Source organism: Myotis daubentonii, chromosome 9 (genome assembly GCF_963259705.1).
Source record: "Myotis daubentonii chromosome 9, mMyoDau2.1, whole genome shotgun sequence".
Lineage (NCBI taxonomy): Eukaryota > Metazoa > Chordata > Mammalia > Chiroptera > Vespertilionidae > Myotis > Myotis daubentonii.
In genome coordinates this window covers 25,973,265-25,998,341 of record NC_081848.1, presented here as the reverse complement: position 1 = coordinate 25,998,341, position 25,077 = coordinate 25,973,265, and the positions used below count along the sequence as shown (strand labels likewise).

At 40.2% G+C, this 25,077-nt stretch overlaps 1 protein-coding gene across 1 annotated transcript in view; it reads left to right on the top strand.

Annotated features, from left to right (window-relative positions):
• Nucleotides 1-25,077, top strand: part of FAT3 (FAT atypical cadherin 3) — a 520,423-nt gene that overhangs the window by 140,993 nt on the left and 354,353 nt on the right. The gene's annotated exons all lie outside the window — the stretch shown is intronic.

Sequence of the window (25,077 nt, the reverse complement as noted above, 5' to 3'; positions counted from 1 at the left end):
TATTTGTTGCATAAGTGCAGTGTAGTGTCTTGGACCTTTGCCATCTTTACCCCTTGACTCTCCATTCACCTCTGCTCCCCTGTCTTACACACACACACACACACACACACACACACACACACACACACACTTCTAACCCTGGTGCCCTCCATTACAAGCACGCCATACTTTCTGTTGTTTCTTGGAAAAATCTCTTCTCCTGTAGCCCATCTCCTGCCTGGCGATCTTACTCACTTTATGAAGCCAGGTCACATTCTCCTCCTCTGTGGGACCTTGTGACATCTGCCCCAGAGTTCATAGCGTGCCTGTTTTGTGCCTCGCTTTCCCTTGCACACACTTCCATGGCCATCTCTGACACCCTTCATTGTCGCGTATGGTGGGATCTCTAAGGTCTGCTACAACCATGAGTGCAGGGCCTCTTTCTTTCACAGGTCGTGGTGGGCACACAGTGGACACTTGCTAATTCCTTGTTGGGTTGAAGGAAGGAAGGAATGCTAAGTGTAGCCCAAAGGTTATTAGACTTGCAAAACAAAATACTAGGAGGAAGGGGATTAAGTTTTAAATTCTGAGATCCTCCTGTGTGGTTGGAGAGAGCCGTAGAGAGCAGGGAAGGAACACTCCGAGGTGGAGAAGGGCTTAAAAGTCAGCCTCGCCCTCACGGTGATGATTGTAAAAATGATTCACACGCACACTCCCTACTGCACACTCTTCACAGTGATTACTTCATTGTGCCACTCAGATGCCACACACTGGCCTTTGGTTACCTTCCCCACTTGGGTTGAGTATGATTTGCACTGAACCTGACTTTGGTCGTGGAGTTTATCTGGAATTCCTTAGCCTAGTTGGCTCTCTCTGCTACTCTTTCCATAGGTCCCTGGGCTTCCCCTTCTGTCATGAATTAAGTGTGTATCTAGTCTCAAAGCCATGCACTTTGTCACAGTGGGGTGCCCAGTTTCTGTCTCTCTCTTAGTCTTTTCACTGCAGAAGAAAAGGGGCCATGGCCCTAATCAGTTTTGCTCAGTGGATAGAGCATCGGACTGTGGACTGAAGGGTCCCTGGTTCAATTCCAGTCAAAGGCATGTGCCTGGGTGGCGGGCACATCCTCAGTTGGGGTTGTACAGGAGGCAGCTGATTGATGTTTCTCTCTCATCGATGTTTCTAACTCTCCATCCTTCTCCCTTCCTCTCTGTAAAAAATCAATAAAATATATTTTAAAAAAAAAGAAAGAAAAGGGACCATGATTGGGTCCCTGCTTCCTGGCATTTAAGGTTTGAGTGCATTTTTGTTAGATAAATGAATCTGCATCAGGAAGATTATTATTATAGAGAGGATCAAATCTAAGTCAATGTGCATTTTAAATACTGCCAATTAGTGCTTAACACAGAGCTTCTGGTTAGAAACGTATGATTTTAGTATGGACCATTTTATGCAAATAAATCCTCAAGTCAGTGGCAGCTCTCGTGTACATTTCTCTCTTCACTCCCCTGCGAGGTGGGTGCCATTCTCATCGCGATTTTATGACGCAGGAAACCGAGGCTCTTGAGCAATGTAATCCTTGGCTGGAGGTCACATGGGTAGTTAATGACAGAGTCAGACCTTGACCCAAGTCTGTCTCCAGATTTTATAACATGACATCATCTGGTAATTATGGAGGTGACACAGCTTAAGATGGTCCGAAACCATCAATCAATAGGACAAGGAACTATATAAAGGAATCTAGTCTGTGGTCATTTTTGCGAGGTCTTTCTTAAAGGCAAATGTGGACTAAATGGTTTTTCCAAGGTTCTTGGCTCCCTACTGGTCTGTAATTCGATGATGCAATTGCATGATGTGTAGTCTTTTTAAAAAAATATTTTTAATTTAATTTAAAACATTTAATGTTGACATTATTGCAAGTGTCCCCTTACCCCTCCCTCCTTTGCTCAATTCTAACCACCCTGCCTCCCAATCTCTTGGTCTTCACCAAACTATTGTTCGTGTCCATGGGGCATACATCTATGTTCTTTATCTCTAATACAGTTAGTGTACTTATAAAGAAGATTGCTCTACAGATAAAACGTACACAAATTAGAGAATCTGGTTTTGAGATCCCTTATAATACTTCTCATCTTGTCCCCCAACTGTTTATGGAGGGTGTTGGCTGTGCCAGGTACAGTGTGTGAAGCTCTGGGAGGCCCGCTGTGCCTCGGGGAAAAGCAGAGCTGCTCTTGCCCTCAAAGAACGTACCCTCCAGCACTCTACTTATTATACCAGAATATCTTGCTACTAAAAATCACTCTAAACTTCTCATGGTAATACAGGAGCCACCTGTGCTGTTCCTTTTATATGTATAGTGTATTTTTCTGTTGTGTGGCATTGTGGTGTCCTTCATGTAGCAGACATTTCTTGAGAAACTACTGTCTTCTTGATACAGAGGTGTTTACTACATGTGACCTGCGGCCGTATCTATTCTGTGACCTTGAATATGTATGTTCAAAAGGAAAATGATTCTAGCATAAGGATCATTTATTATCATTATTTTTATTGATGTCAGGGAAGGGAGTGAGAGAGAGAGAGAGATAGAAATATTAATGATAAGAGAGAATCATTGGTTGGCTGCCTTCTGCACACCCCACACTGGGGATCGAGGCCATAACCCAGGCACGTGCCCTGACCAGGAATCGAACCATGACCTCATGGTTCACAGGTCCACGCTCAACCACTGAACCATGCTAGCCGGGTTGGAGTGCTTTATTAGTGGTACACAGAATTTTTTTTTGAAATCTAGTGAATGGAGAAATTAATTCTGGTGGAGAGGAATTGGTACAGTCTCTATACAGTATGAGCTGACCCAATTATTTAACTTCATTCTCTGAGTGGTAGCTCGGACCATATATTTTATCACATTATATAAAGTGGAACTATCATTTACTATTCAAATGCTAGTTATTCTTGGATCTAGTATCAGTGGTTTTGGATTTATTCAGAAACTACTTTGAGAGTGCTTTGATATGAGTACTTGCAATTTTAACTGAGAATCCAGTTTTGTGTGTTTTTTTAAATATATATTTATTGACTTAAGAGAGGAAAGGAAAGGAAGAGAGAGAAATAGAAATATCAATGATGAGGGAGAATCATTGATAGGCTGCCTTCTGCACATCGCCTACTTGATCAAGCCTGCAACCCCAGCTTGTGCCCTGACAGGGAAGTGAACCATGACCTCCTGGTTCATAGGTCCACGCTCAACCATTGAGCAGTCTGGCCAGGTGAGAATCCAGTTTTAAGCACCTGACTTTGGATGCTTCATGGAAGCAAAGGATTTGCAGAGTGAGTGGGCCTAGCTGACTTCCCAGTGGTCACATCTGAACTGGGCTTTGTTGTTCTCCGTGCCATGTAGAGTCATCTTGTATATGAGCAAGACTTTGATTGCTTTGTTGGAAATGAGCATCATTTGAAATATTGAACCTTAGAAAACATAGAAAATCAGTCAGTTAACTTGTGTTGGAAGAGGATGCATGAGAAATGTGGCATTTCTCAGAGAAGCAGTAGTCTGATGGATGTAGAAACTTTTGATGTTCAGTCTGGGACTATACTGAGACCTAAGCAATATGCTAGAATAGCAAGGGTAAGTAATGCCGTACAATTCAGAATGCTTTTAAGCTTCCTTGGGATTTCACATTCCACACTATATCCACAGACTGTGAAATGTCTACAAATATAGTAGATGCTTAGTAAATATTTATTGACTGGATTTTAAAAGTCTCATTAACATGAAAATGCTAAGATTCATCACATACGCATATATTTATTTTATTTTCCTTTAAGGATCAATTTCCAAAGATTTGTATTGGGTCCTACAGTATTACTTTAAATTAAGTTACTATAAAATTTAGTTTAATTTTAGATATCTTATTATCTATGAGGTATTTATTTTCTTCTAAGAACAGATTTGTGTTCAAGGTTAAAACTAACTGAACCTATTAAGGTAGCATTGATCGTCGCAAATGCTGGCAAACATGATTAAGCTGGTTGTAAAAGAAATGTGAAGGAAGAAAAATAAGATGAACCGTTTCAGATGATGATACCTATTAACTCACACTCATGGCCTTACGTGCATTTTTCCTTTATGTTTCTCTCTCGCGCCCTGGAAACATTCTTCCTGTGAGTTTCCCCCTTATCAGAAGAACAAAGTTAGTAAGAGGTAAATTTTCCTCAAGCCAAATGTGACAGAACACCCATCAGCATTCAGGAATGAGGTTTTAGCAATAGGTAGTAGTGGAATTGGTTTTGCCAGCAGCGGAATGTACAATCCTATTAGAGATGGGAAAAAGGAAAAGTATCACCTTAATTTACCTCCAGGCGATAGAGCAATAAGTTGGGCTGCCTAGGGCTGCCTGTGTAAAGATACTTTAATCATACAGTGAAAACATTTTTAGTCTTCTGCCTCCTTTAGATGAGCAAAGGCTCGCCTATGTTAATAAATGAAATTCATCCAGCACACCGTCTGGCAATGATGATATGCTATTCTTAATCTTTGTCAACATTAAATCTGTTTAAGAAGTGTAGCAGGCTACAATGAGATCAGCCCCCCTCCCCCTGCCCCCCCTCCGCCCCGCCCCCATATTCCCTGTGTTCGCTGCAGAAAAATTGGACTGCAGCCTTTGGTTGGGGCTGCACAAGGAGGAATTGCTCCAGAATTAAGGGAAGTCAGAGTTTCATTGCACAACCTTCAAATGGAAATGCTTTCTGTTGTCTTGAACCTTTGGGACTGAAGTCATTATAGTCACCATCAAACAGCAAAGTCTTCAGCTGTGGGTATTCCTCATGTCTGCTCTCTAGCTGTACGGGGAATGTGATCTTTAATTAGTTCAGGTTGTAAAATATTGCTGAGAATTTCCCAGGCACACTTTGCTTTGTCGTCTAGGTCAGCAAATGCAATCCTGCCTTCATTGTGGCTGAGCTATTGTCTTGGACCGGTATTCCTAGAGTGTCTTTTGCCAATTAATGATCATATACCACTGGGAAATCATGTTGCCTTGTGGAAGCTCAAAAATAGCAATGCCCTAATAGACTGCCTATTAATAGTAATACAAAGTCAAAGACCTAATGCCGTTTGGTGGTGCTATTCATGTGTGAAAGCCGTCCCTTAAGGTATTTCAGCCATCAGAGAGTGTGTATATGTATGAGTGTGTGTGTGTCTGTGTCTGCGCGCACATGCATGTGCACTCGTGTGTTTTCTTTTTGTCCCTTTCCCTCCTCTTTGTCTTTCTGCTGGGCTCTTTTCTGATATGAATTCCCATTTTCTGTCAACTCTATGATTGATTGGGTTCAGGGAAGCAACATGTGCCAGTCGTTGCCTTTGAACCTGCACTTCAGATGTGTGGTGTTTTATTTTCTCTCCTGCCTCTTGGCTTATCATCAGTTCTAGCAGTGAATTTTGACATGTGCAAATTAATAATCATTCAGTCAAAATGAATATGGTGACCTCTGTGCCCATGATGTACTAAAAGAGTCAGGCAGTGCTCATGCGCTCGAGGAGTTTAGAAATTAACGAGAGAAACCAAAATGTAGGCTTTTGTGTATGTGTGTGAATTTCCATCTGTCTCTAATAGTCTGTCAACTTATTATAGTTTAATGTAACCCCATGATTCTTACATCTGCATGTATGTGATCTACTCCCAAGAATAATAGTTAAATTTATGAAAGAAAGAATTAAGCATTGAAATGACCTCTCTAGGCTGGAAAGCTGGACCAAAGTAAGGCATGGAAGCATTACAGGGATAAAAATAAAACTTAAATTGAAGTTCAGAAATGAGGTTGTAGAACTGCAGGGTGGACAGATGGCCCAGCAGTTCATTTGAAAAATACCTTGATGTTTTGGTTTTGTTTTGTGTGTGTGTGTGTGTGTGTGTGTGTATTTACCAAAAACTGGGATGAAGCAGAGTATGAAATTGTTTGTTTCCAAGAAGCATAATGCAGCCTTCGAAGGAAGTGATAGACAACTGTGAGTTTAAACAAGCCATTTCTCCAATGCAAGCCACAGGCATCAGGAGTATTGCATTAGGGGATGTTTATAGACTGACTATCACCTAGGAGAAGGTAAGCAGCATGGAACCAATGGGTAAGAACCATCTTATAGAGTGAAGTTCAAAAACAACTAAGAATGCTGACTGCAGAGAAGAAAAGACAGAAAAAAGTGCCGAAACCGGTTTGGCTCAGTGGATAGAGCGTCGGCCTGCGGACTGAAAGGTCCCAGGTTCGATTCCGGTCAAGGGCATGTACCTGGGTTGCGGGCACATCCCCAGTAGGAGATGTGCAGGAGGCAGCTGATCGATGTTTCTCTCTCATCGATGTTTCTAACTCTCTATCTCTCTCCCTTCCTCTCTGTAAAAAATCAATAAAAATATATTTTAAAAAAAAAAGACAGAAAAAAGAGAAATTCATTCATTGTTTTAAGATAACCTGGTATAGAAAAGACTGAATAAATATTCTGTGCTGTTTCAATGGGTGGAAAGTGCACACAGGCAAATATGTGGGCCGGCTATGAGAAGGCACTTTCTAACAATCACAGCTGCGCATTCGGAGCAGAAAAGCTTGGGAAGTAGTGAGCTCATAAACATTAGGCCTTCAGACCCAGGCTAAAGAGATGCTGAATGCCTGCTGTCGATGGATGTTTGCCTCTGCTGATCATGATGCACTTACAGTGTTGAAGTTCTTAGGGCATGGCAAGTGGTCCTGGAAACAAAGCCTGATTCTGTCACTTACTAATAATGTGAACTTGAAAAGATTACTGAAACTTTTAAATCTGTTCCTTTCTCTCAAAATGGATTGAATACAATACATGTAAGTACAATATAGTAAGCACTCAATAAAAGGTAGTTAATTATTGCTCTAATCTTTTACACCTACTCTTCATTATTTGCCTTAGTGTGAGAAGGGAGCTGGAGATGATTAGCTGGTAACAGATGAGCTGGTGAAACCCTGATATATACTGCTCAGTGCATAGGTCCTTGATTTTGTTAGGCAAGGCTTCATTTTTCAAATGAATGTCAAGCAATTTGAACCAAAAAGTGTGGCCACAGAGTCCCAATCTACTTTATTTAGTTATGTCCATAGAACTTGGGAAGTAATATTTGATTCTTGCATTTTAGGAAAACACCGGATTGTAATATGCATATTGCCTTATAAAACAATAGTCATGATTTAAAAACAATAATAGTAAGAGCAACATTTAAAGAGTGCGTTTTATGGGCAGGCACCTTGCTAACATATTAAATAATAAACACCCACTGTTTTCTACCATTATCATCGTACTAGGTGAATTACCAGTAAACACTGTATGTTATTTAAACCTCAAGTAATTTTATGAGGGATCATCCCTATTTTATAGATGAAGAAACGGGGGCTTAGAGAAGTTACTTGCACAAGGTCACATAACTAATAAATAAGCTAAATTGGGATTTTTCATCTGAATTTTCACTGTGCATCATTACTCCAGAATCAAAGTCATTTACAGTGAATTAGCTGTTTTTCACCTTTTTTGGCCATGACCCTCAGTAAGAAATACATTTAAGTATTATTTATGATGGGCAATATATGAAAGCAACCTAAGTGTCCATTGATAGAGTAATGGATAAAGACACAGTGGTACATATATACAATAGAATATTACTAAGCCATAAAAAATGAAATGGATGGACGAACAGGGTACTATGCTAAGTGAATTAAGTCAGACAGAGAAAGACAAACACCATATGATTTTACTTAGATGCTGAATCTAAGAAACAAAACATATGGACAAACAATAAAGAAACAAACTCATAGACACAGAGAACAAATTGATGGTTGTCAGATGGGAGGAGGGTTGGGGAAATGGGTGAAAAAGGTGAAGGGATGAAAAAGTAAACATTTCCAGTTATGAAAATAATCATGGGGATGTAAATTACATCATAGGTAATATGGTCAATAATATTTCAATAGCCCAACCGGCGTGGTTTAATGGTTGAGCATAGACTATGAACCAGGAGGTCATAATTCGATTTCCAGTCAGGGCTCATGCCAGGGTTTTGTGCTCAACCTCCAGTGGGGGGCGTGCAGGAAGCAGCTGGACAATGATTCTCTCTCATGATTGATGTTCATATCTCTCTCTCCCTCTCCGTTACTCTCTGAAATCAATAAAAAATATTTTAAAATTATGTTGCAATAACTGTATGGTGTCAGATGGGTACTATTCTTAATGGGATGATTACTTCCTAAGGTACATAAATGTTTAATCACTTTGTAGTACACCTGAAACTAATATAAGATCATAGGTCAGCTTTAATTGCAAACAAACAAAAAAAAGAATTGATGGAACCTTTTGCAGTAAATAAAATTTTGTTGTAGAGGGTGGGGGAAAGAAATACGTTTATCCACTGTAGCTGCAAAGGCTCTCTTGCTCTCGCTCTCTCTCTTTCTCTCATTCTCTCTCCTCCCTCCTTCCTCCCTTCCTCCCTCCCTCCATTTTCCTCCTGTTTTATTCCCCCACACACATTTTACAAAGCACTATTTATCCTTACTCCATACAACATATTCTGATTTTTTTCATCATATTGTATTTCATTTTTAAAAAATACACAGGCCAAACATATTAAGTGATCTTACTAAGTAAATCATTACTAATTACAATTTTTAAAATAACGCAGGCTTGTTCTAGCTCTTCCTATAGGACTAACAATTGTATACATTGGATGAATGATAGTACTCATGTATGTAAAAGGATTTGCTTCTTACTCTTTTGAGAGGGTCCCATGAAACAGTGTCATTTCCTAACGGCAGAGGTTATGGTGAAGGAGAAGCACATTATATGAATCATGTTGTCCAGATGAATTACTGCTGTCATCTGAATTAAAACAGATACATTGTTCCAAATCAGAGTCCTAAGTGACTTGAACATTTCCATCAGAGATTGTGAATTATTATGTAATGGAAGCTAACTGGTTGTAGTTTTTCATTTGAGAACAGCCATATCTGTCAGGTCCCAGATCATACACAAAAGCCAAGTTGTGCCATAAAAAATACAATGTGGGAACCAGGAGACAGCACAGAGTCTGTGAAGGAGCCAGACTGCTTGGGAGGTCAATGATTAGACCAGGGTGTGGAGGGAGCAGGTCCAATTTATTTTGGTGGGTTTTTTCCACCTCATCTTCTCTTGGATGCTTCCCAGTGACTATGCCTATTTGTTTAAGGGCCACTTGAAACCTCTGTGTTCTCTGCTTGGGGCTCAGGTTTAATAGCAGAAACTGAAGTAAGATATTCCAAAGGTCCCTTGGTTATTAGGAGTTTAATATTAGTTCTCTGCAGGAAGTCATGCAAATGGCTGATAAGCTCTATCCGCTAAAAATGAAACAATTTTATAGCTAATTTTAAAAACCCTGTGTTGGGGATATCTCGGAAGCATTGCTTTCACTGGTTACGAATTAATATATTGCACTGTTGCCTCCCCTTCCTTGCTATAATTTTTCTTTCTACAAGAACAGTTATCCTGGCAAACTTTCAGATCTTCCTGACATGAGTTACCTGTTGTCATGTTCCCTGACAGGGCACTTCTGCAAATGCCTTTAGTTCAGGAACGTTTCCCTTTCACCCAACACACATTTGCTGAGAGCTTATATGTGCCAGGGACAGAGAGCACAGAAGATGAATAAGCCATTGGCCCCCTGTAAGACACTCATCAAGGTATCAGAGATGAAGAAAATTTCAAAATAGTGTGGTAAGTACTATCCTAGTGATAGATACAAATAAAGCGTGAAATCAGTGGCCAGGACAGTTCTGGGGGTTAGTGACATCACAGAGGAGGAAGTGTTCAGGGAAGGGTGGTTATCCCAGGATGAGGGAACAACGTGAAGCAATTCTGGGGTGTGTGGAGTATGCGTGTGGATGGAACAGGGGATGGAAGGAGAAGAGGCTGGAGAAAGGAGTGGAAGGATCGTTGAGGTGGCCATGTGTGCCTACTGGAGGTTGTGTAGGGGCACTTGCTGCCTCCTCTGGAGCAGCTCTGGGTGCTGGTTCACCCATGTGATCATGTACAGACTCTCTGAGGAGAGTGGCTCCCTCTGGTACTCCCTTTGCAGTCATTCTTGGACTTGCTGAGACTTTTCACTGGAGACTGACAACATTACACTTGATTCACGACGTTGGGTGCCTGCTTACATCTCCAGTCCCGCTCCTGTTGTGCAGCAGATGCGCTGTGGAGGGGCCAAGGCTGCAGTGCCAGGCGGGTGCTGCTGGCCTCCATCACCGCCCCCCAGGGCTGCCTGCAGTGGGACAAGGTTGCAGAGCTACATCTGCGACAGCTTTGCTTGGGTTATGTGAAGACTTTGCCCGCTGGTGAGAAGCTTAGATTTTCTCAACTGGGCCTCCTGCTATTTTAATTAAACTTTGCTTTTAGCCTCTCTTCCTGTTTCCACTCTCCTGGGGCTAACTAGGTGTATTTGTGTATTTCTTTTTGCTTTTCAACTCATGGCCACGTGGTTGACACTGTGAATGGATGTAAAAAAATTATAATAATCTTCTGCTGGGCTCTTCTGTACAATCATGAAAGCTCCATTGGAAGTAGAAATACCATTCATTATTCAACAAATATTTATTGTTCAGATACTATGTGCAGTAACTGTCAGGTGCTAGCGTCTGGGTTGAGTAAGACACACAGGATCCTCTCTGCCCTGGGGGATATTATAGTGTATGGGGGGAGATGGACATTAGCATTACAATTAAAGTCATATGTGATGGAACCCACTCCTCAGAAAGGCAGGGCAATGCATCGTTGGCTAGAGAACATGCCAAATATTGTTTTTTAATTTTATTTATATTGATTTCAGAGAGGAAGGGAGAGAGATAGAAACATCAATGGTGAGAGAAAATCATTGATTGGCTTCCTCCTGCACACCCCCACACTGGGGATGGAGCCACAACCCGGGCATATGCCCTGACAAGGAATTGAACTGTGACCTGCTGGTTCATTGGTCCATGCTCAACCACTGAGCCACGCTAGCTCATTTTGAGCAGGCAGCTGGCCAGAACTGGCCCCTAAACCAAAAAATTACCCATGCAACCTACATCCAGAATGATCTGCAATTCCAGTTTCATTCTCTTTTCACACCACAGTGCCGTGTTTTCCTATCTGTCGCAAACTTCCACAGGTACCTAAGAATTTACCTCTATTGGACTCTGAAGTGTAGATGAGTGAAAGGGGTGAGGATGTGGTGGTGGCCAAGGTATCCAAGAGGCCCTCCTTTTGGAACATAGTCCCTTTATTTCTCTTGAATCCTAAGCTTGTCCCTCTTGTCTGACCAAGAAACTCCCAAGTTTAACCTAGAGCTGCCTATGTCGAGTGATAGCTCCCGCATACCACTCTCATACATTTTTACTTCATGAATCAGTTTTCCTTTGGAGATTGGATATGTGTCTGTGATGTACATACACTGTCTGTACCGAGCATCACAATCTCTCACTTGGACAAAGCAAGCACGTTTCTTAATAGTCTGTTAATATAAGGTTGGAACATTTTTCATATCATCTTGAATTCTCACAGTACCTTTTCTTTTTTAGTTTCTAAAATAATTATTTCTTATCTATGCATATTGCTTGCTTTACATTATGGGCAGGGTCTAAATTAATATTCTTACAAAGGGGAGAAAAATCAACATGATTTTTCATCTCTCTGTCTTGAGGAAAGTGCATAGTAATTTGTTCACAAATTTAATAATTTGTTCTAAAACTAACATTTACCCGTATTGCTGTTTACACAGTTTAGAATCCCTAAGCACATGGAAATAGAAATTTTGAAGAGACATCCTATCTGCAGCATAAAAGCAGCATCGTAACCACACATGGGTCTTCTAACAGCATACCCCCCCTTTTTTTCCTTCTCTGTACAAGTTAACAGCCACATATTTAGCAAAAATGCAAGCCTTGTGCATATGCACACTGATTTTCATGACTGTAACTCGATGAAGATCCTTCTTTTGTTTTCTTGTCTCTTGTCTTGTCGGAGCCTGATCTAACACAGTGAGTTAGTACTTATCTGTGTCTTGTGGATGCTTCTGGTACTGCCCAGAGCAAGTGGGCACATTTCATCTCAATTACCCATAGAAGATGAACACAGGGTGAGGAGCCCGAGTCAGAGGTTAGAAGCATTTAATGGGATGAAATGCGAATGAAAATTGGAAAACAATCCCAGGCCTCTATAGGAGATGAGAACGGGAGAAACTCAATTAGAGAAAACCATACACTTTTCTCCTTCTGGGCCGGGGTTTCTTTGCACTATTGTAGTTGCTTATTTGGTTATAAATAGGAAAGCAAAGAGTTTATTGTTTCCATTGTGAGGAAAGGTGAGGTGGTCTTCAGGATTTCATTCATGTGCTCCAATGCTTATGTACAGTCCCTATAACCTAATCAACCTAACTTAATTACCTAAGCATGGCATGGTCTGAGATTTCCAGCACGCTGGTCAAAGGAAAAGGATGCTTAGGGGGATTTAACCTGAAAGGATGAAAGAAAACAGAAGTTCTGTAGGGGGCTTTTCCCATGGTAAGCTCTTCTAAACTTGTCAAAATAAAGATAGTTCACAGTTTTTAGGTCACAAATAGGAAAAAGCAACAACACTAAACGTAGACCCCATCCATCTTCCTTTGTTTGTTCTCTGTTTGGTTTCCATCACCTAGAATGTATTTTTGCCAAGGGACTGAGTTCAGCTATTTTGCTTACTCGGTAAATGTGTCCAATCATCTGTGGAAAGCAGAGTCCATTTGCTTAAGAGAAGAATGAGTGAGCTGTGCGCTTCCGTTATTTTATTAGGACATCACTGAAGGCTGTTGTTCTGTGTGGACGTGTGGTAGGAGAGGCGTATCTGGTTGGATGTGGCTTTACTTACACTTTTCCTATTCTGATATGGGGAGAAATCAAGGAAAGAAAATAGGGCTCCCTCAATTTCCCAAAAGCACAAAATGTCAGCAGAAAGGGAGAGAAGTACCAGTGGGTCTGCCCCACAGCCAAGAAAGGGAGAGAAGTACTGGTGGGTCTGCCCCACAGCCAGGATTGGGCATCGTACCATCCAGCATTGCTTGCAGAGTAAATGCATGTGCTTTTGTGAATGGGCACGTGGGTACACACCGCAAAGCAATTGCCCCAGTCGTTTTGCTTTAGAGAATCTTTCTCCAAGGCTAACATCTACAACCTAAAAAGGCTTTTCTAAGCAAACCTCAAAGCCCCCGTCCAAATGAAGACTTGCGTATAGCTGGTCTGCTCAGAGGCCCCAGACGCTCCTTGTGCTGAGTTAGAGTTGGTGGCAAGTAAGTCTAAATATTGGATTAAAGTATGACTAACGCTGACCGCCTGTCCACATGAACGTGTTCTTACTTGAAGTGCTAAAGGCTTATGTTCTGACATTTTATTTAAACTTCCCACAGCACTTTTCAAGGTTGAAGAGTTTTACGGACAAATTTTAATTTAATGAAAGCTGTGCCTCGTGTGAAGTTTTTCTTCTCAACAGCATTTTCAGCACCATGTCTCTGTCGACAAAGTTTCTTCCCGGTTGTCCGTTGCTTAGTCAAATGGTGGAAATACAGTGAGGAATGGTTTAAAGATTTTTATTTATGAGGCCATCTATTATAGATGGTAACTTATATTATAACAATAATACAAATCTTACCAAGATTTATTCAAAAATGTGATCAGAAACTGCTGATGAGTGATAATTGGTGCAACTATTCTATAAGGCAGATAATTCAAATGCCTTTAAAGATGTACATATCCTTCGATCTATTAATTCTACTTCTAGGAATTTATTCTAAAGAATAATTGGAAAGTGGTATAGATACAAGGTTATTCATCTGATCATGAGTTATAATAGGGAAAAATAAAATATGACCTAACGAATGACCTATCAAGAGAGGCTTCATTAAATAAATGATAAAATATCATATGAGTATATCACGTGCTTACTGAGCACCTAGTGTGTACTAGCCATTCCTTTAGGGTACACAACAATGATGCAACAGAAGCTTACATTTGATTGTGTTGGTGGGCTAGTGGGAAAGTGAGCGTTACTCCACAGTTGTTAAAAGTGAATTATATAGAGCTATAGTTACTGATGTGGAAAAATATTCAGTATGCGATGGTGAGGTTCTACAATTACTGAGAAATATGCTGCTTTGGGGTGAAAATAATATTGAATAAAGCAATACACCAAAGAGCGTTAACAGTTATTACCTCTGGGTCATGAGATAATGAGGTTTTGTGAGTGATTTTTTTTTACTTACTTATGTTGCATATCTTTTCTATAATGAAGTCTTAATTTTTTTAAACACAAAGACTAACCTAGTAACCAGTTCGATTGCAACAAAAATTCCTGCCCTCTTCTCCCCCTCAGTCTTCCCCTTTCTTCTCCCCTCCCATCTATCTATCTCATCTATCATCTGTGCCTGAAACACAGGAATACAAAAAAGCTTCCCTATTCCTTTGTCCACCGTTGCTATCAGACTCTATGTCTAGATATCCAACCAAACTCCTGTGTGCTCCAGTTTGTGCTCATTTCTTCTTCTAAAGAAATAGAATCTAGCTAATTAGTGCCCTTCATGCAAAAACCTCCGTGCTTTCAGACACTTAACAAAACCACTTCTGGACTTTATTTCCTATATTGTCTGAAAGCATTTTCCCCATTGAGGTTTCAGCCTCCCTTTCCATTTGTCTGTGTGGATTCATACCATTGTACTGGGCATGGTGGATATGCAAATTAGCGCAGACCACAGAAAAGATTTGAGTCTGGGTTACAGGAAAGAAAAAGATCAAAACTGAATGCAAGCTGGGTGTGTTGCTCACAGCCTCGTACTCCCTGTCTGCTTCCTCTTTTCAGGCTGTTGGTGCTCGGTGCCAGCTACTCACCAACAGCCTGAACACTAGAATCACTGTAGAGAGAGAACAGGTATACATCTTGAGTTCATTAAAAACCAGTACCTAAAAGTTTGTGGGTGGTTGTTTTGTTTTGTTTTTTTTATTTAACCCCAAATGTATGTTTACTGAGCCTACACATCTTCACCCCCAGGCAGGCTTAGTTTAGAGCAGGCAGCACAGTTTAGATTTCCTAGGTCCTACACACACAAGGAGAGCTGTCCATTTTCATTAACTCCCAATAAAAGCTTGAATTCAGCCAGCAGCCCTTTGTCTTCGTCTTCTGCGCCGCTCTCCAGCTTTGAGCTTTGTGAAATACCGGAATGAAGGTGGCTTGCATTCCAGCACATAATTGTTCCCCACCACTGCGTTGTGGGTTTTTCTTCTCCTTCTGCCAAGATGGAAGATATTTAATCAATAGGAGTAGGCATGAAGAGGAGGGATCAGAGTAGAACTAAAGTGTCACAGGGTGGAAGTGAACCAGCGAATGAGAGCCCGCAGAGAGAAAGAGGCCTGCTGCTTTCCCTGGGGGCCTGAAGGCATTGATTCTGACTACCTGGGGTGTGTTCCCTTTCTCCTCTAAGTGCAGGAGAAAATCAACCAGTGTCTCAATGAGGCTGCAACTTGGCTTTAAGCTCAGAGGATATTACCATGGCACCATCTGCTTGTTAGGTAGTGAAGGGACAACGCAAAGCTGGACATGATTTTTAAGAAAACGGTCTTATCGAATAGGATAATTCACAAATAGTTAAATTTCAGAGCCATTTAACTATCAATTCTGCATATGCATTAGAGAAGACTAAACTAGATGACAAGCTCAGTCCATCATTTCATTTTGCCTAGTGATCCCAGGATAGCAAACTATCTAGTTGACTCAAGTACAGCCAGTTACCCCCAATGCAGCTATTGGTCAGACACCCCAACTTGCTTGAATATACCAAGTGTCATAATGTTATTCTTCACTTATTTATTCAAGATTTACAGTGTTCCAGATTCCTAGCCACCATCCTAGGATAGAGAAAAATAAGACAGGTTCCTTCCCATTGGAAGCTCTTAGTCCAGTGCTGCAGGGACAATAATAAAAGGCTAAGATAAAGGCAGATGGGATAAGCCCCTAGCTAGCCTGGCTGAGTGAGGGACCTTCTCTGAATCTGAACCCTTGAAACTTGAACACAGAGGCAGTTTGGAAGGCAGGGCCAAAGAAGCAGCATGTGCAGTATTCTTTTATAAAAGCAAAGGAGTGATGGATATTTAAGGAAGACTAGGTCCATCAGTTCACCTGGTCTCAAACCAACCCACCATCTGAGAATCTTCTGAGAAGATACAAAAGTGGATGCAGAATGAGACCTGTTTTAGAAATGGAGGAAGGGAATAAAACTGTTGCGTTTCCTATTACCAAAGAGCTGGTACCAGCCCACTGTGAGGATCTCAAGGGCATGGAATTGCCTTCTTTTTCATGATAATGGACACATGTGGATAGATCTGCAGGCAACTCCTGTAATGAAAAGAGTCTGTGACTCCTATTCACTGCTCCAGATTCCAGGCTTGAATCTGTCACTTGATGAGCTGGGCGATTCGCTTAAAATTGCCAATTTAAAAAAGTACATTAAAGTATACATTTAAATACACTGTGTATCAGGTATGTGATATATAAAGTATATAAAAGTATATGCACATATAATATGTATATACTAACATTTATTTGAATGATTTTAAATATCTAAGTTAAGATCCTCTTCACCCACAGTTTCCCTACTCATCTTGGCTCATCCCAGGTCAGCTCATTTCAGTTATGTCATTTCAAATTGGCAGCAGTTACAGATGTAACAATAGGACTGCGTGGGTTTATGAGGATGAAAAAAATCCCCATTCTTCCTTAATTATGACCATCTGTTCACTGTTGAGGTATTAAGAGCCTAATGCAAGTCCAGGGATTAATAGGCAAAGAAAGAACATGGTATCTGTGTGATCCTGCTGAAGGCAAGCAAGGTTGGCTAAAAGTGGTTTCAGAGCCCCTGAAAGAATTCAGGGTGCTCTCAGCAATTTAAAAGTGCACTTAGATTTTAACATCTGGGAATGCTGGGTGAAGGGTGCATGGGATCTCTCAGTACATTTCTTTATACCCTCCTATGAATTTATAATGACTTCAAAATAAAAAGGTAACAAATATTTTAAATGCACTGAGAATGAGGAATTAATATTTTAACTCACTAGAAATAAGAATTAGCACAAGTAAGTATACTTTATTAAAATCATCTACAAAGAAAGTGCCATCAGGGTGTTTTTTATATTGTTGTTTGTCTTTTTCTTTTTCTTTTTTAACTGCCTCAGAATTCTTAATACTTATCTCTCCAGGGTCATTTTCATTATGTTGTAAGCACATGACCCCCAGAGGATTTCCTGAACTATTTTTTGACAAGCTGTGTTAGCACTGTTGTGGGTGTTTGGGTGTCATTCTTTTGGGGCAATATGTGATTGAGACTGGGTTATGGCATATGGGATATGGCTGGAAAATAGAAAAAGTGAGTACCCCAGCATATAATAGTCATCTGATTGTGAACAGCTCCGTACATTTTTCCCTTTCCGCTTAAATATTTAGAGCCTGTTTGATGAGAACACTTTACACATCCTTTTCTAATACTTGTTTTTGAACAAAGAGCAATTATAGCTTACATGTGCTACATGCTGGGATCAACTAATTCCAGTTGAAGCTGTTCTCAGTTCTTATAAATGCATCATACATACATATTGTTTGTGTATCTTCTTTGTTTATACAATCAAATATTAAGATGCCGAAAGGATTCTGGTCTGCTATTGCCTTTCTTATACAGCAAATAAAGATGATACAGGAAAAGAAAAATTTTATGATCATAAACAGATCTCAAAAATAAAGAGTATAAAAATCTCAAACATATTTCCAGAGAATTTTTAAATGAGATTTTCATACCCGCATAAAATTTGAGCATCGCATTTGAATCCTCTTTGAGCATTTCCATGATAGATGAAAATGTGAAAGGTAGGAGTCCACATCTGGATATCACACCTGAATTTTTTCACTGAGCAGCACTACCTAGAACATGCTACAAACTCACTGTAACTGGTTTATTGTTTAATAAGATATATTACCCATGTCCACTGCCACTTAATACACATGTGTGGATGGACAGAGGTCAGACCCTGCTGATTCAGAGACAGAGATGAGGAGAAGAAAGAACTAGAAGCCTACGTAACACATGAGGGCGGGATTCTTAGAGTGGAGAAGAAAAGCCCTGGAAAGAGAAAGACATTTGCTATTTAAACAGCTGTCACAGGAAACAGTGGATGCAGGCAGATCCGTTCTGTTTTATTCTGCGATGTGAGGCGGGTGCAGGTAGAAATAGCATTCGAAATTGGAGAGACCAACATTTCACCTCAGTGTGAAGAACTTCACTTTAGCTGAAACAGCCTAGTAAATAGAGAGGATCCTGTCACAGACTAAGAACTGGCTTGGGTGCCTGGTCAAGGATGTTGTGGGAGGGATGCTTTCATTATAGTCAGTGATCTTTGAAGTCCCTTCCAGGTCTCATTTGAGTGAGGTTAAACTTATCTCATCACTGATCTAAGTTAACTTACTGCTGATTCAATATCAAGACTTCCTTTATTCATGAACACAGGTTTACTGAGTGCCAGCTACACTCCAGGCACCATTGTGGGCAGTGAGACTATAACGTATTAAACAAACAGAGACTCTCCTTACAGAGCTGACTTTCTGTAACAGGTGTATGGAAGGAAACTCCTTTCTAGAGATCAACGCTCCAGCACTGTGTTGGGTAATGGGCCAAGAATATATCCAAAACATTATAGTCTGCATATTTTTCTAAATCAAAAACAGACTCTTTGTAGAGGACCAGTACTGTTTTATTTATTTAGTTAGTTAGTTAGTAATATTCTACAATGATATACCAAAAAGTACCTTATGATGCTTTCTACAGTCAACCTGAAGAACTAATATAGGAAAATATTAACTCAATATTAACTCAAAATATCAACTCAATTAATGACACTTCTCTATCAGAGGAGAAAAAAAATTTCTTTGGGCACAAAATACTATGCAAGTTTGATATCTCTATGGATTCATAGTGTTTTAGTTAACAACTGGTCTGAAGTTTGGCAGACCAGGTGTTGAGAACTACATCTTCTGTGTACTGTTTACTTAACCTAATCTCTGTTATCAGTAATATAGGGACAAAAACCAGTAATTACCTCATGAGTGCTTGACACTAATGAATATTTGCCAAATAAGTGAGGGATTTAGAAAATATAATGAAGAATGCATTTATCGCATGTCCATAGTACCAGGCCCTTAATGAATAGGTGTGGAGATGATGGTAGTGATGATAGTGCTTGTAAAACTGTCCTTATTTGGAGATAATATGGTCATCTGCATAGAAAGCTCTAAAATTCTGTTAAAACTAAGATTTGAGTTTAACAAGGTTATAGGATATAAGATCAACATAAAAAATGACTATATATTTACAACTAACAACTGAAATTAAAATAATAATGCTGTTGCCTAGCATGAGAAACATGAAATGTTTAGGAATGAATTTGACAAAAGTGTGCAAATCTGTATAATAGAACTATAAAGCATCATTTAGAGAACACATAAATAAATAGATTTAAGCATCAATAGAATCAAAGTTGCTAAGATGGCAATTCTGACCAAAAGGATTTAGAGTCAAAATCATAGTAGATTTTTCTAAATTTTATATGGATTCTAAAGCTGATTCTATAATTTTTATGGAAACACAGAGGATCTGGAATGGCTCAAACAACTTTGAAAAAGAAGAGCATAGTAACAAGAGTTACACTTCCTGATTTCAATACTTACTATGAAGCTACCTTAACATAGTGTGATATCCATGTGAAGATAGAAGACTAGATCAATGAAACAGAATGGAGAGTTTAGAAATAGACTCAGATGTATATGTTCAATTGACCTTTGAGAAAAATTCAAAGGTAATTCAGTGGACAAAACAGAGTTTTTTCAACAGGCTGGGCTGGAACAATGGATATCTACATATAAAAAAATGAACTTAGGCCAATACCTTGAGCCATATACAAACTTCAGTCAAAATTGATCCTAGACATGACCATAAAACCTAAAATTATTAAATTCTAGAAGAAAATATAGGAGAAAAATGTCTGTCCTTGAATTAGGCAAAGATTTGTAGATATGTACCAAAAGCATGATTTACAAAAGAAAAATGATAATTTGGATATCATCAAAATTAAAAGTTTCTGCTCTTCCAGAGATATTTATTATTAAGAGAATGAAAAGACAAGCCACATACTGAAATAAAATATTTGAAAGTAAATTATCTGATAAGGGAGTTCTACCCACACACATATAAAAATCTCCCAAAACTTAAAAGAAAACAACCCAATTTTAAAAATTGATAAACAATTTGAACATTTAACCAAACCAGATATGCAGATGGTAGTAAGCATTTTTAAAGATGCTCAACATTATCAGGAAGATGCAAATTAAAACCTCAAGATGTGACTACATACCCAACTAACCATGCCAACTGAAGATATGGAGCACCGGGAATGCTCCACAGTTACTGCTGGTGGAAGAGGATATGGTGCAGACACAGACCTGTCTTATGCTATAGCCATTCTACTCCTAGGTAATTACTCAAGAGTAATGAAAGTACTCCCATACAAAACTTGTATGTGAATGTCTTAGCAGCTTTATTTGTAACATCCAAACACTTAAAGCAACTCAAAGGTCCCTCAACGTGTCAATAATTTTTTTTTTTAATTGCGGTATACCCATACAAGGGCATACTACTTAGAAATAAAAGGGAAAGGGGATGATATGTTGTTATACAGGTGGGGCAGAAGTAGGTTTCCAGTTGTGAATACTCAAAACACAGGGTTTATTCTTGTATTATTATTTTTTGTACTAGAGGCCCGGTGCACAAGAATTTGTGCACTCCGGGGGGGGGAGGGTTCCTCAACCAGGCCTGTGCCCTCTTGCAGTCTGGAACCCATCAGGGGATGTCCACCTGCTGGCTTAGCCTCACTCCCTGGCAGTCAGACATCCCTCTGGCAGGCCGGGAGTCCTCGGGGAATGTCCACTTGCCAGCGGGGAGCAGGCCTAAGCTGCAGTTGGACATCCTTAGTGCTGCTGAGAAAGTGGGAGAGGCTCCCACCACCACCACTGTACTGGCAGCCGTCAGCCTGGCTTGTAGCTGAGCAGAGCTCCCCCTGTGGGAGGGCACTGACCACCATGGGGCAGCTCCTGCATTGAGCTTCTGCCCCCTGGTGGTCAGTGTGTGTCATAGTGACCAGTCATTCCCAGTCATTCTGCTGTTAGGGTCAATTTGCATATTACACTTTTATTATATAGGATTATTTTCCATACGAACAACTGTAAACCTACCTTTGCCCCACACTGTGAATACAACAGGAGTGAATCTCAAAAAAGTCACTCTAACTGAAAGAAGCCAAACCATAAGAGTACACCTGTATGATTCATTTCTGTAAAAATTGAAGAAAATACCAAGTAATCTCGTGACAGGAAGGTAATCTGATGCCTGGCAATAGGGAGAATTGGAAACATTCATAATTGAGATTAAAAATGAGAAGGTGGATACTTGTAGGGCTAGTCGTTATGTGTATTAGCTTGTTTTAATGGTTTCAGGATATCAGAACTTGCCAAATTGTTTAAACATATATAGTTTATTATGTCAGTTATATCTCAATTTTAAAAAGTAATAAAGAATGCATGGTGGTTGTCACAAAGCTAAGGGCTCATGACATGATTTGGGGAACCTTGAAGGTGAGTTTTTGCTTGGTGGTAAATCAGGTGGATTTACATTTTCAGTTGTGACCTTGTAGATCGTCATTAGCTGTGAGAGTATAGAAGAAAGTGAGGAAATGCTATCACTGGATATTGGTAGCAGTCATATGGCTAATATGGAGCCTGAGATGAATCTTGGAATTACTGTGAACATATTTCAGTCACTCTTTTAAATCTGTCCTCAAACTGTTGGATCATGAGATGGATGCCAGAACACTGTGTTCCACGATACTCATTCACACTTCTAGTTAATGAGTAAATATAGCCATAGACATTGTTTTATCTTAATAAGAGAGTTAATTCTGATTTCTAGATGACTTTTCTATCCTTTGTTAAAAAAAACCAGTAAAATCCAACCATATAATTTATTTCGCATTAGTGGATGCCTTTTATCCAAGGACTTCTCAAAGTCATTTAATGTCAAAGTCTGTGATAGACCAACTTCCTGTCTGACAGGTGAAAGGAAAGAGAATTAAGTAACTTCCAAGAGTCACAGAGCAATTCTGTGAAGGCAAATCTGGGCGCATGTTAGTGCACATGAGGGCATGTGTTATGGATGGTCAGGAAGGTACAAACCACACCAACTTCTTTCATGTTGCTGCTTATTGAGGCTTTTTTTTTTTCTTTTTAGTGGCCTTACTTTTCCGTTTCCCAAGCAGGCCGGATATTTTTATGAAAGGGTATGTCATGGGCAAGTCACACAGACTGCAAGAATGCCCCATGACCAGAGAAGAAATTAACATCTCACAAGATACTATATCCCAAACTTCTCTCCCTTCAAGATTGTCCCTTGCTTTGGGGTGTGGTTAGTATTTACCATGCTTTTGATTCACATTGATTTATCTTACACTCAGCATCTACTATGTTGCAAGCATTTGGCCAAAGTCTTAGGATACATTTAATTCCATGATCACTACAACTGAAATATGGGTAATAAAATTCAGCTTGTTTAGTTTAAATACCTTGTCCAAGGTCAAGCAGGTAGTAAGTACTGAGTCTGGATTTGAAACTAGAGCATTCGAGGCAGACAGACTGTGTTTTTCTACACACATCTGTGGGATCTTGGATAAGTTGCTTACTTGAGTTTGAGACTTAATGTCCTCATCTATAAGAAAGAATTATAATATTTACATTTCAGGGAAGTTGTGTTGCAAGTCTCATAGAACATCATAGATGCTCAGTAAACGCTATTCCACTGACCTCCCAACCCCTTCTTTCCAGATCCTTTGCCTTCCCAGTCTGTCAGTCTCAAGCACATGAGACTCAGTCCAGCTGTTGGCTGTGCAGGTATCCACTCAGTGCAGCTCTCCTTGTTCAAGATCTGTCTACTCAGAAAGATTCTGAGTATCATGAAGACAGAGACTCTCTCTCACTTATCTCTGTCCCTCCAGTGCCCAGCACAGGGTCCAGTAGGTGCTTATGAATTCAATTGACAGGTGTCTTCAAGAGGTGTTTCCAGCACATTTAGAGAATTTTTTGCAACCAGTGTCCCACATCCCAGATCCCCCCTGCCTACTCTTTGTCTTCATTCCAGGGACCACTTGATCTCCATCATTTGAACATCCTCTGATTGGAAGAGCTCCAGTTCCCCTGGGTGGAACCCAGGTCTGTGTGGTGGCACGTGGTTGGGACGGCTTCCAGTGTTCCACTCAGCTGGCCATGGTTTTGTGATGGGCATGTGCCCTGTACTCGCAGATCTTCTCACACCTGACCAGGTCTCCTTCTCTCAGAGCCTTCTCTGGACCTTAATGTCATGTTGACATTCTACCTCTCAACCCAGTTTGATGAGGCTGCCTGTTATTCATTCAGTCAATGGACACCTAGCCTCGTGTTTGCAATCATTATTTTTTAACTCATTGGTTGCCTCCTGCTGCGCCCAGACTGGGGATCAAACCCGAAACCTGGGGCATGTGCCCTGACCATCAATCAAACAGGAAACCTTGTGGTGTATAGGATGAATTTCCAACCAACTGAGCCACACTGGCCATGGCAATCATTATATTTTCCCCCCGTTTTTCTTCTTAATCTCGTATCTAGTATTTACTCTTCTAATGCCATATTAGCATTTCTGACTTTCTGGAATCATCCATGAATCTACAGGAACCCTTATGCTTTACATATTTCCATTGAGAATATTTAAGGTTATCTTTTTTCAGATGGCTAACATTGTGCAGGGTTCTTTAGTGGCTAACTTTGGAGTTGAAAGGTCAGCAGCAGTTGGGTTATCTCCTTTGAAAAGTTTAGCAGTTCTGAGATTTAGGCAACTGAGAATTTCATCCTAATTGTTTCTAGACAGATGCCCTCCTCCCTCTCAGTTGCTATACTTGTCAATCTGCTTATGCAGGGTCTGTATGTGCCTAATATGGTCTGTCCAGAGTCTGTCAGAAATACAGAAGGTAAGAGTTTTCAGATCAGAATTGAAGGACTATTTTTGACTGGGGTATAACATGAACTCCATGCCCTCCATGAGTATCCTAACTGCTTAGAACTTTTGTAAGCCGAGCCCCAGAGTATCTTCCCCACCACAGTGGAAATGAGGTCCCTGTCCTCAGTTTCTGAGCACAGTGACTTGGGTGAGGGCTGTAAAGACACTGAATAGCACTGTATCTGGCTTTTCTGGCAGATGCCTCACTTCCTTATTGGCACTTGTTTCATCCATGAAATTAGAAAAGGTGGGAGGGAGAAGATTGGGCATTTATCTGGTCTTAATTTTGAATAATTGTCTATGAGTATCTCTCCAAGTGTCTCAGCATTTATTTATGGCTTCCTGTAGTGTTCTTCGGGGGGCCTAAAGCTCATTCAGCCAGTGTGTTGATATGGTGTCTTCAGTGATTGTTTGGAATAACTGTGCCATTAGAGTTTCGGGGAAACAGTATGAAAAAAGGCTGACATCTCTGCATACAAATTATTTGTATCCTAATCGGCAAAAGAATATTTGAAAGGTCCTTTTTTATTTTTGTGAATGAGCACATAAAATAATGTACCCTGAGAGAGTTTTTGCTGCATAGGAAATCAATGCCATATCAGGTCACATGGAGACATTAACCTGATATTGTTCAAATTCCTCAAGCAACATGGGAAGTATTTTGACCCCTGCCCTGCTCTCTTTCTATTGCTTCCAACTGTGCCTTCTGTGTTGTGCACGCATGTAATGAGAGTCTGCCTATCCCCCAAATGCAAATAAGGCGTTTGTGAATGTAATTATAATCCTCAAATGGTAGAAGTACTCATTAATATGGTTTTGCAGAAAATAGTTTTCTTATGTAAGGCGGAAACATCTTAATGTAATCTTGTAATATGGGCTTCTTTTTATATGCCAA